The sequence below is a fragment of the Sycon ciliatum genome, chromosome 2 (assembly GCF_964019385.1).
Source record: "Sycon ciliatum chromosome 2, ocSycCili1.1, whole genome shotgun sequence".
NCBI lineage: Eukaryota > Metazoa > Porifera > Calcarea > Leucosolenida > Sycettidae > Sycon > Sycon ciliatum.
The window spans coordinates 32,977,422-32,989,255 of NC_088644.1; the positions used below are offsets into that span (position 1 = coordinate 32,977,422).

The 11,834-nt window shown below is 46.8% G+C and overlaps 1 protein-coding gene across 2 annotated transcripts in view; it reads right to left on the reverse strand.

Annotated features, from left to right (window-relative positions):
- Positions 1 to 11,834, reverse strand: part of LOC135809754 (uncharacterized) — a 78,080-nt gene that overhangs the window by 22,363 nt on the left and 43,883 nt on the right. The window contains exons 11-16 of one of the 2 annotated variants that reach the window (XR_010552235.1): positions 10,327 to 10,500; positions 9,107 to 9,254; positions 7,465 to 7,641; positions 7,145 to 7,219; positions 5,222 to 5,422; positions 3,488 to 3,604 (exon numbers count right to left, since the gene is read on the reverse strand). The exons of the other annotated variant lie outside the window; for it this stretch is intronic. The gene's annotated coding sequence lies outside the window, so the exon portion shown is untranslated. Of the gene's footprint in view, positions 1 to 3,487; positions 3,605 to 5,221; positions 5,423 to 7,144; positions 7,220 to 7,464; positions 7,642 to 9,106; positions 9,255 to 10,326; positions 10,501 to 11,834 lie in introns of those variants that run through there. 2 annotated transcript variants of the gene reach the window in all.

Genomic DNA, 11,834 nt, shown 5'->3' on the forward strand with positions numbered 1-11,834 from the left:
TTGCTTATCGTCTTCAGCGTCGTCTTTCCATTCGGAAACAGTAGAGTTCTTGTTTACCAGGGTTTGCGCATCGCTGCGCAAGGAGACATTATGTACGTAGGCACTGAGAAGTATACGCTTTAGGTGGAGGAGAACGACGATGCGTCGTCCTACCTGGGCGAATTCTCAAAGCGTACTGAAAGCCAAGTTTTGACACGGTTGCGCTGGAAGGCCTACTGATGTTTACGAACAATCAAAAGGCACAGTGGCTGCTGGAGAAACCCTCTGATGAGGGGATGCTTTGATATACGCAGCCAGGCACGCTTCACCAAAATTTCAAAGCTCACCAGCAGGCAATTCATGACTGCTGCATGGAGCAGTTGAAGGATAGGGAGACAGATATCACACCATGGAAAGAAGCTACCAACAGAGGTCCTGAAGAACTTCTTGCCAACTTGGAATCACTTGAAGTGGCATGACTGTGAGCACGAATGTCCTGTGCAGTAATTCGCGCGCGCGCGCGTACATACCCTCCACATTGCGGTGTCCGGCGTACAACGAGGAAGTTCTCTGTTGTTTTTGTGCCAGAAGAATGTCTTTATAACTCTTACGCTTTTGTACCCGCCGGAGCCTGCCAGTATGTCGTTATCAGTTCATTTCACAGCAAACTGAAGCTGTTACTATGGGTTACTATGGCGTTGCTATGGGTTGCTATGGAGTTGCTATAGTAATTGCGGTCACAATTGCCGTATTCTTGCCTATTCCGAACTTTGATCTGTATTGTTTCGATCCATACAGGGTTGTCGGTGTAAGTGAGTGATGTGTGCTTGAAAAAAACACTCTGATGTTTTGTGACTATATCCACTGATGATACTTCGGAGATGCTGTTGGTGCCACAAATTGTATTGATCTCGCCTCATCCAACTGCCTATCTTCAACCCTTCATATCTGAGTGGTATCACTGTGGATTTCAATAAAATTTTCTGTGTGACCTTGTGATACCCACCACCATCGATTGCCGATGATAAACCTGGAAAAAACGCGATTTCAAAAAATGGGGTGAAGTGCCTACTATAGTATGACTGCTACAAAGTAGTGCGGCCCAAATAGAACTCGGGTCAGGTGCCGAAGAACTGGGGGGGGGGGGGGGCATGTATCAATGAATGGTAATAACTCCGGAAATCATGCTGGTGTATCGAGGGCGTGGGCCAATGAAGTGCTGGATTGATGGTGGACGACTGTACTGCAATCTTGGCTGGTCCCACTATCGCAGAGACAGCACTTCCTGGTGCAACCACCCTATCCTGCAATCTATATAATAATTATTATAAGAGATTTGTGTGAACGATTTTAGCATGATGCAAGTCAGCTTATTGTGCTGGGGGCCTGGCTACATGTCACTATAGCTTTTTATAGACTCGATCACCGCATTACGCTGCCTTGCGTTGACTTGATTGAGCACTCTTTTTGGTTAGTGTCAAAGGTATATGTAATATGTATCTGCCTTCGTGCAAAGCTCTCTTTGTGCGTGTCTTGCAGATAGCTCGCTGACTTTGATGCTTTGAGCCATTTTCAAATTGCTTTTTTTGTTCATTTCATATAGACCGTATTGCCATTTGTTTAACCTCCCGCTCTGAGCTCCACTGATGGGACCTAAAAAAGGCTGAAACAGCTGTCTGGAGATTGAGCGTCAGTATTATGGATTTAGAATACACGATCTGGGGACAGCACTAGTACTGTCTAGCTGTTTCGTCCTTTGTGGACTCATCAGCGAATCACAGAGAAATAACTCTTAACTAAGGATGAACCTCGCAGCCATGAAAATAGATAAATAATGCCTCCAAGCCAGAATTCAAGGCTACATGTGTAGGCCCGAATGTGCCTTGCCCGAGTGCTGAAACTGATAAGTCATTGAGATACGCATAGAATATCTGGCAAAGGAACTACTAAAGCCCCCACAAGCACGGTATTCTACTTCAACAAGGAAGAATTTTGAAAGCATGCACAGCCCTACATGTATAATGTTGGAATAGGTAAGCCTTGTTTGATAAATTAACATGACAAGGCGGGGGACGCACTGTGTTAAAAAACAGTGCTCCTGATACACTAGTATGTCCTCGGCTTTGTGACATGCTGTCAACCGATCAACACATACAACGTTGCATGCAAAACGGCTGCAGCCTCGAAGTACGGAGTGCTATTTTGGAAAATGCTAGATATACAGCCTGTACTTATACAGGTGTTCTATCAACTAGTGCCATTATGACAACGGTAGCTGAATGATACATGTACATAAACCCGGGGTCATCATTTCAAGAACCTCTGGGTCTAAGCCCGAAGTAACATTCAACTACATGACTGTATACACCATCATGTATACACCATCTTCGTAGTGACTGAGTCTACCCCTCACCCACTACTGCCACTGTGACCACAATTGTGCACAAACAGAGGACCTTAGAGGACCTACTTCTAACTACAGTGCTGGCCAAAGAAATCCAACCTTATGAATAAAATTGCACCGGGCGTTATGCAGCCCTAGTAGTAAACATACTGGACCGGTCTGTGCTCTCGAACGCGGCGCTACTTCATTAACGAGGTTGGATTTCTCTGGCCAGCACTGTACAAAATACACACATGCACACACAACACTGCTAGGCTTTCCACCACCACACAAGGTTTTGAAACCGAAGAGTGGCAAAATTCAGGGCCAGACTAGAAAATCTGGGGAGACCTGATGGTTTTTTAAAGCAAAACACAGAAACACTCTGCAGCCTCACAGCCTCCGGCAGGTTTTCCCGAGCGCACAAAATTAAAAGTTGTTGAGGCACCACGAATACAGTCGGGCGTCACAGAACGTGGGACCCAGGAATGTACGTGTATACCTCTAGGTACACCACAGCCAATAACGTTTTAAAAAGAAACGCAGTGTCAATAGATTCGAGTCTCTGCTTTTCTGGAATACAGATTCTGCTACACACGTGTTGCTCACTATCCAGTGGGATGTGCATCTAAGAAAGTGGTACAAGAAGTCAAGGAACTAAGCCTAAGGCCAGATTGCTGAAAGGTTTTGTATAACTGACGAGCCTGACCCCTTGGAACCAACAGCCGTGGATGCGTGGCTCTACTGTAATAAATGTACAGGTACACAAACAATTTGAATGCAGAAATAACAACAACAAACAGGGAGAGGTGTAGGAAAATATACTCGGCCCCTAGTGAATTTGCTTGTGTATTAGCTTGAAAACTTTGGGTACACTTGTTGAGAGACCTAACTGCATGCAGCTAAAATATGGAGTGCCGTTGTCACCGACGACTTTTCCAGTAAAGTTGCGGCTAACATCTTCTCAGGTTTTCCCGGGTCTTCGCTAAGGCCGTAAGGGTGAATGATATCATGTGCGTCTTCTATTGCTGATGTCGCTACACTCGATGGTGGTGCTGATGTACTGATTGTGGTGGAAGATATTGAGATGCCGTATGTCTCGAACCTTTTCGCCAAGTCTCCGCGGCCATCGCGCAAGAGGGTCGGGAGCACCACAACTGCAACGCCACAGATCCAAGGATCGATTCTCGGACAAAACATTCTTCAGATTGCCAAAGGTCCCCAGTGCTTGGCAATACTGGCCTGTACAGCATGAACACACCACACATACGCCCACACACCATGTACCATGTAAACGCCCGTTGCAGGAGAAGCACGCAAATCTGCAAATGAATTGGATGTGCACCCACAGATTTTCTCGTATAGGAACAATAGCTGATCTGAATCTGAATAAAACAGATCAAGACTAGTGCCAGATAACAGTCTAATCCGCACAAGGCAACTGGCGCAGCCATGTGAATCTCGAGCAAAATGGACAAACATGTCCCCAATTATCAGCAAACGGGTGTGCGTTACAGGATTGGCCTGGCAACTTCAAACAGGCACAATCCACTAACGTGGTGCCCCGTCAACTTCAACGGGAACACACCGATACAAACACAGCCCCACAACAGCAAAACGGGAACGCCGTTACAAATATGGTGCCCTGGCAACTTAAAGGGGAAGTTAAGGCAAAAATCAAAATTTCACCAGTTGTAGTCTTCGGGGTGCTGAGTCGAATGGTCGTGGTCCGAGGAAGCTGAGACGCTCCCTTCCTACTTTAATCCCAATCGAACTCGCACACTTCCACCGAAACTGGGTGACTGCGCCCTACTAGATGGGGATTTGTATGCAAAATGTCACTAAAAGCGCCATTTCGTTCTTATAAAAGCATGGATGACCGCGATTGGCCCATATGTTGTAGTCTTTTGAACGCTGAGTCGATTGGTTTTGGTCCGAAAAGGCTGCGATACAGCGTTCCTCCTTTATTCCCAATCGAACATGGTTGAACAAGCGGTCACGTGCTCCTGCGTACACCAGTCACCTGGTCACGGTGCCTGCGGGGTACAACTTACTAGCCTGTTTGACCTTTTTTGGGTGCAGTCCTGTCACTCGAGTTGAACCCGAGTTGAACCTTGGTGTGAAAGTTGTCGCCTGCTGGCGTGGTGACCAGGTGATTTGGGCACCCAGGAGCACGTGACCACTTGTTCAACCATGTTCGATTGGGAATAAAGGAGGAACGCTGCATCGCAGCCTTTTCGGACCAAAACCAATCGACTCAGCGTCCAAAAGACTACAACATATGGGCCAATCGCGGTCATCCGTGCTTTTATAAGAACGAAATGGCGCTTTTAGTGACATTTCGCATACAAATCCCCATCTAGTAGGGCGCAGTCACCCAGTTTCGGTGGAAGTGCGCGAGTTCGATTGGGATTCAAGTAGGAAGGGAGCGTCTCAGCTTTCTCGGACCAAGACCATTCGACTCAGCACCCCGAAGACTACAACTGGTGAAATTTTAATTTTTGCCTTAACTTCCCCTTTAACGGGAACGCACCAACACAAGCTGGCCTGGCACCTTCAAACAGGCACAACTGACAAAACACGGCATCCGGCAACAGAAAATGGGTAGGTACACCGTTACAAGAACAGTCCATCGCACCAAAATGCTGCTGCCACAACATTATAGCAGCAGCACGCCAGACATGCATACATGGCATTCCCAAAAGCAGATACCTGGAGTCAAATTCATCCATCACACTGTTTGCTAGGGCTGAATTTTCCAGTGACAATAGGAAATCCCGCCTAAGGCTCATGTGATGAGATCTGTACACCAACTATAGTCACAGAATCAATGCACATTAGTAGAGCATAAGAACTCACTTGCGCTCATACCCTGTCACGTAGAGATGCTACTCTACGTGCACTGTTCCGATGTCCATTGGGGTGGTATGCCGGCCACTTGCCAGATGTAGAGCTTTTAAGCCGTACTTTGCCACCGTCTGCTTGCCGTATCACCACCTAACTTGCAACTCTGGATTCCAGGACTGTCGCTCCAACAATGGGCATGGAGCGGGAGCTAACCTGATAACAGTTGAGAGCGTGACAGAGTACAGTCTGTATCGGCTATAGAGTGACCGGATATAAGAATATATCGGCTACAGTGATATTGGTACGAAATATCAAAAGCAAAACGTATTTTATCCAGTACAAATATCACTATAACCAATATTATCGGATGTAATGATATATCGGATATTATGATGGCAACAAAGAATCAAAATATGCATAACACACTATAATTATCGGCTATAGTGATAACTTTAAAATACATGTTGCAATAATATCAAAGGCCCTATTTTTTTTACTTTCTTCACGGTGCTTATTTTGATAGTGACACATGTACATGTACATAACAGAATTTTTTTATGGAAATGCGGGCACTGTCAACTATGCAGCATGCTCATTTGTCAGAACGCCATGCTGGAAGTATTTCCTTGCCTTTCATGTGTCGATCGAAAAAAATCGATCGTATCGCATATAGTGATGCATCGGTTATAGTGATAAAATCACGGAAATCAAAAGGGTACGCTATAGCCGATACAGACTGTATCTTATTTAAATAAGGCCGAGTAAGGTGGATCCCTTTGGCAAAAGTGAACACAGGCTTGGTGCTACAGGCATGGGCTGTCATGTACCGGAATAGCCAATACCGGGCATGTTTCGTCGACAGTAGATGGAACTGCGACGGCTCCACCGTATATGGCCGCGTCTTAGTGACCTTCAGGCGCAACGTGACCAAGTCAGGTGCGAGACTCCCAGCCTCCCACACAAATACTCTTTGGCTGTCAAACGAGTGAATACTAGTAGATGATGCTAAATACTCGCTGGCAAACAATAAGCCATACAAGGCCAGTAGTATACTTACCCACAGCATAGCCTGATCTACAATATGACTGATTGGATCGTTGTAAGTATTGCCGAAAATGGATTAAGTCGTCCACTAAAAGCTCTTTGAAACTCGGATGTTGAGCCAATATGGCAATAATAAAATTAATGTAGAAAGGAAAAGGACGTATGGATATGAGTGTAGAGTAACTGTCACTATATACTAAATACAGTCAGAAAGTGCAACAACCAGGCACTAAAACATTTGACGACCCGACTCCTGGCTTCAACACATCTCCGTAGTGTTAAGGAGAGACCAAAGAGGGAAAGGTAATACTGGTTTCGTCATCGTCCAGTAACAATCAACATTTCTTGTTCTTGTGGGACTGTAGCTTCAACTACTAGCTTGTGCTCATTTTCGTTGCGCTTACCTTCCCCTCTTTGGTCTCTCCTTTTAACCTTGAACCTTCCAAGTTGGAAGGCTGTTGGTTAGCGCTACGGAGATGTGTTGAAGCTAGGAGTCAGGTCGTCGAATGTCTCAGCACTCTGTCAGTTTTGTGCCTAGTTGTTGCATTTTTTTTACCGTAGTAGCTAGTTACAGTGGTGGACAGTTACTCTTAACTCGTATCCATATGTCCTTTTCCTTTCTAATAAAAGCTCTATCCGCAAATATGCCGAGGCGGCTTGCCGTATCTCCCTCTATGCCATGCAACACAACTGTTGAGCGAGCAGCTTTTAGGCCAGCCCCATTGCACAACAGGTAATAGGCTACTAATAGCGTAACGCAGCTAGGTAAACACAAATCGATGAAAGAGGCAGACTTCTTAGAACAAAGAGACTAGTTGTGAAGGACACAACATTTTCAGCAGTCAGCAGTAGGAGAAATTGCTCTTAATTATGCAGCAATACTAGGCTTACACGTTTGTGTCATGCGTTCTGAGACGGAGTCCTTGACTAGCTCGTCACTGGCCGCACTCAGAGCAGCAGTCGTCACTACACATGGGTTGGGAAGCAATGGACAAAATTAACACTTGCCATGCACACATGCACTGCTTACCAGCTAAGTTAATATGACATACTGTACTGCAGCAAGCAAGGAACTGGCAATACCTGCACCAGGCCTATCTACTGTGACCCATGCCATTGTGAATGAGAAGAGGCAGCATTTGACAGTATGAGCGGTGTGATGAACGGGAATGCATAATACAAGCCAGTCGAGCATTGGTACATGTACTTACGGACGCAAGTTGGCTGCACTACGCTCCACTGGCCGTTGATTTCACAAGTACACACGGCCGAGCCCATAAGGACATAGGGAGATGTGCACACAAACGTGGTCGTGTTGCTGAACATCAAGCCGTTCACGGTCATTGAGCCCAGTGCCGGTGGTGACAGGACCTGGCAGTCGGTTTGACCTGCACAAGCACAGAGTGCACAGAGCACAGAGCACAGGCATTCAGTGCATGCATGTTTGGCCTAGGGGTGAAACGAGTGCCAAAATTGAGGACTCGAGTACTCTTTGAAAAAACGAGCGAGTACGAGTATTTTACTGACAACATAAAACAATGTACTGCACACACTCTCGTAACACTGAACGTATTACACCTGACACATGTAGTCTTGCATGCAGCCTAGTGCAGGAAATATAGTCTGAACTACGTCTTTTGTTGGTAAGTAGGGACAAGTAATAATTTCACACTTGCATGGGTTATCAGTACTGGTCAGAGTAACGGACGTGCTTGATGTACAAGCATACAGTACACTGTGCATAAGATACTTGAGTATTTTGCGAAACGAGTCCTCACTCCTTTCGAATTTTCGAGCAAGCGCTCGAGTATTCGATATCCTCGTTTCATCCCTAAAACGTTTGCGTATGTGTGCGTGGCACAGACGTTCGTTTTGAATACATTGAAGTACACGCATTGTGTAAAGGAAATTGATGCGAAGACTGCCTCAACATGGCCATGCAAAGTAATAAAATAAATACAGCAGTGAATAGCGGTCAACAGTAGCTCTACATTTTGCTTGTAATAGAAGTCATTAGCGTCAGAGCAAGAAGAGGGACAAGACGAGTCAAGGGACAATCCGGAGGACGCAATATCATACGACCAACTGTTTGTTTCTACCAGCGTTATTGTACCGTCGACACAGCTCTGACGACGATATACTGGGCGAATGCCGCAGGGCCTCCCAGCGTGTCAGCGGCAGTGGGTGATGGGCAGATAACAAGGTGGCTTGCGGACAACATCGGTGGCATGAAGCCTAGTGACTGCCAAGCGTCTTGGCGCGACGGGCGAGCAGTACAGTGTCATGCCCCAGGGGCTGCTGTGGCTGTCGACGTTGGCGGGTCTTGAGGTGCGTTCGCAGGCCTTCATGGCGCTCGGACAACTGCAATACTAGTACACAGACTCTCACTACTAGCTACATAGTACTCTGATTCTGGCACGTTATTTCTGCATTGAATAGTGATTGATTTTCCGCGATCCGCGCCGAATATCCGACGCTGCATGCATGTCCAATGCGCGTCAACAGTACTTCACACTTTCCTTTTCCCGCGTTATCACCTCAGCTATGCCAGTTTTGTATGTGGAAACCCCCTATATAATAGCAGTTTGGTCTATATTTTTAATCATTCAATATCTACCTTCACTGATGAGCTATGTATTAGCGAAACAGCTGTCTGAAGGAGTTTATCAATATCGTCTACGGAAGTGTCCTCGCAATGATGATGGTTGTGTGCAGGAGGGTCTAGTCGGCTAAAGAGCGCAGTGTGGTGGTGGAGGTGACTCAACATTTTCTTCAATGGCCGAGAGCTCTGTCGCACCCTGTAATAATAATAGAAGTCATGGTACTACTATCAGTGCTGCTGCTGGTGCTTACCTGGAGCTGGTGTGACCTTGCCTGGGCAGTACTGTGCATCAGAGCCATCAGCAGTCGTACCAAACACCGTCGCAGCGCTGTGATGGCAGGATACAGCCACTGGAACGCAGGCAGGGCAGGTAGCCAGACTGGCACTGCAGTTGAATGGCTGGATACACGTACCCATACACACAACACAAAAAGCAGTCAAGAGATGAAGAAAGTGTCTGCTCGGCACATCTTTTGTACAGTCAAGAGATATTAGCATATTTGGAGGAGGTGGTAGCCTAAAACAGGCTCGACAAAAGTTACCGGCTTATGCCAACAACTCAGTGTTCTGGTAGAGTAGACGGTTCGATACCGGAACGCCTTGACAGCCAAATTTGTATAGACCCAAACCGATCATCAGCGTTGATTTTTCACTCGAAATATGTTTGTGGAAGGAAACTGGCATGTTGAAGTTTGCTCTGGGGCCAGAGTCAATCGAACTGAGCCACTCCTTTGTGTTGACCCATTGCCTCCAAGTTGCCCAATTTTTCGCTTCAAAAAAGTTCAAATCAGAGGTGGCTCCAAACCGGACACGTTTTAGAGTGAACGTCAAATTCACTCTGGGTCTGAAATTAGCTAATTGCTATTGCTCCACGACGGCCAGTACAGAGTAACAATAAGCCTTGTGTGTGCTTCCATTAGTTTTGATTGGTATGCGGTGCTTTATTGGCAAGAGGCGAGCCGCTGTTTACCTGCGACAAGAAGTTGATTTTTCGAAAGTCGTAAAACTCAAGTCGCAGTGCGAAGCAACACATCAAAAACTCACCTGCTTGGTATGGCGCGTCTGGTCATCGCAGAGCCATGAAATTTTGGCTCGGAGTATAACACATCGTAGTCTCACTGTGACATATGTTTTCTAATCAAAATACCAAGAGAGAAAGTGAATATTGAGTCCGTTCCGGTTTGCAACCTGTGTCCTATTTGAAACCGTCGCCTCTACCCGGCGAACACCCTAACCATACACCTACAAGTATAACATATATCCTAAGGACTCAGGCTGAGATGCCCGACTGGTCCTGGGTCCTGTGATAAGCACGATCATCATTTGTGATGATGAAAAGTGGCAGGTAACACCCAGACTATTACATGCTCTGTAAATAGGAAAGATCAACGCCACCAGAATCTGCCTTCCTACAAGCCTGAAGCTTCTCTACACAAGAGGGATATATCGGCTCTCTTGAAATTCAACTTACGATTACATGAGGCAGCTGCCCCACTCCAGGAACCGTCAATCTGGCAGATGCGCACAATGCTTCCCTGCAGGTTGTATCCGGAATTTCAGCCGAAGACGACGCTGCCTCCAGCAGAATAGTTTGTGCCCTGGGAGTAGCCGTTGGTCGGTTTAGCTAGCGGTGTGCACACACCGGCTGTACACGTCACAGGCACGTACACACACACAGGCACGTACACACACAGGCACACACACACACAGGCACACACACACACACAGGCACACACACACACACACACACACACACACACACACACACCTTGACCTTGATACACAAGGATTCTTCATTATTTGCCACGTTTGAGCTGAGCTGCGATCATCGCGCTTTGTTGCAGTGTGCTAAAAAAACAAGAACAAAAAAAAAACGGCCAAAAAAGTGGGGCGGCTGAGGCCGCCCCAGCCACCCCAGCTGTGCCGGCCTTGCATGCCTGGTGTACGGTCTGAAAGATGAAAGATGGAGCTCTTGTATACACGGGCCCGGAAAGTCTGCTTCGCCTGCTCGGCGGCAGCTTCGTAGTGGTGGTCAAGGGTCGAAGACCGACGGATACGGATCAACTCCCCAGTGATCACACCTTTACCCATACTACGGGGGTGGTTACTACCGGCAAGCAGATACAGGAAACGATTGGTGACCTTGAAATGAGGCTTCACCGCCATGTATCCCTTACTACGGAAAACTGTGGTGTCCAGGAAATCAATGCCATCATGTGCCAGTTCATGCGCAAACTCGAGGGCCGAACACTTATTAATCCTGTCTAAAGCGCGCTGAACTTGACCTTCGCAACCATGCAATGAAACAAAAATGTCACTGATAAAGCGTCTATAAACCTGAACCTCTAAACCCTCCCCCTCTAAGATCGGCAAAATGTACCGATTCTCCAAATACAGCATAACAATGTCGGCATAGACCACTGCTGCAGGCGAACCCATGGCAGTCCCTTGGATCTGCGCGAACAAATCGTTATCGTACACGAACCCGTTAGTCTTCCGAATGACTGACATCAAGGAAGTCACTGCTGTTGTTAACCGTGTACGAAGGGCCGGGGGCATCCACCTTGTATACCTGTGTGTGATATACCACGACAATGCCACGTAACCGAGCTCGTTGGGGATGTTGGTGTAGAGGCTGGTCACATCTATACTCAAAAATAAATGATCGTCCCGCACAGGCAAACCTTCTACCAAGTTGATGAAATCCGTAGTTCGGGCCAGAACAGTACTTTCCTCACGTACATACAGGTTCAGTAGAAAGTCAATGAACTTAGTGGGATAGTAGCCAGGACTATTCAGACTAACAATAGGCCTAACCTTCAGGGCACAGGGCTTATGTGTTTTGATAAGTCTCCTGAAAACGGGCATGCGCCCCCGGTGCGACTAAGAACAGTGACATATAAAATGGTCATACGATGCCCGATGCGATGCCTAGTCATGGTGAGTAAACAAGACTCGGGTCGCAAACACGAAGTCTCA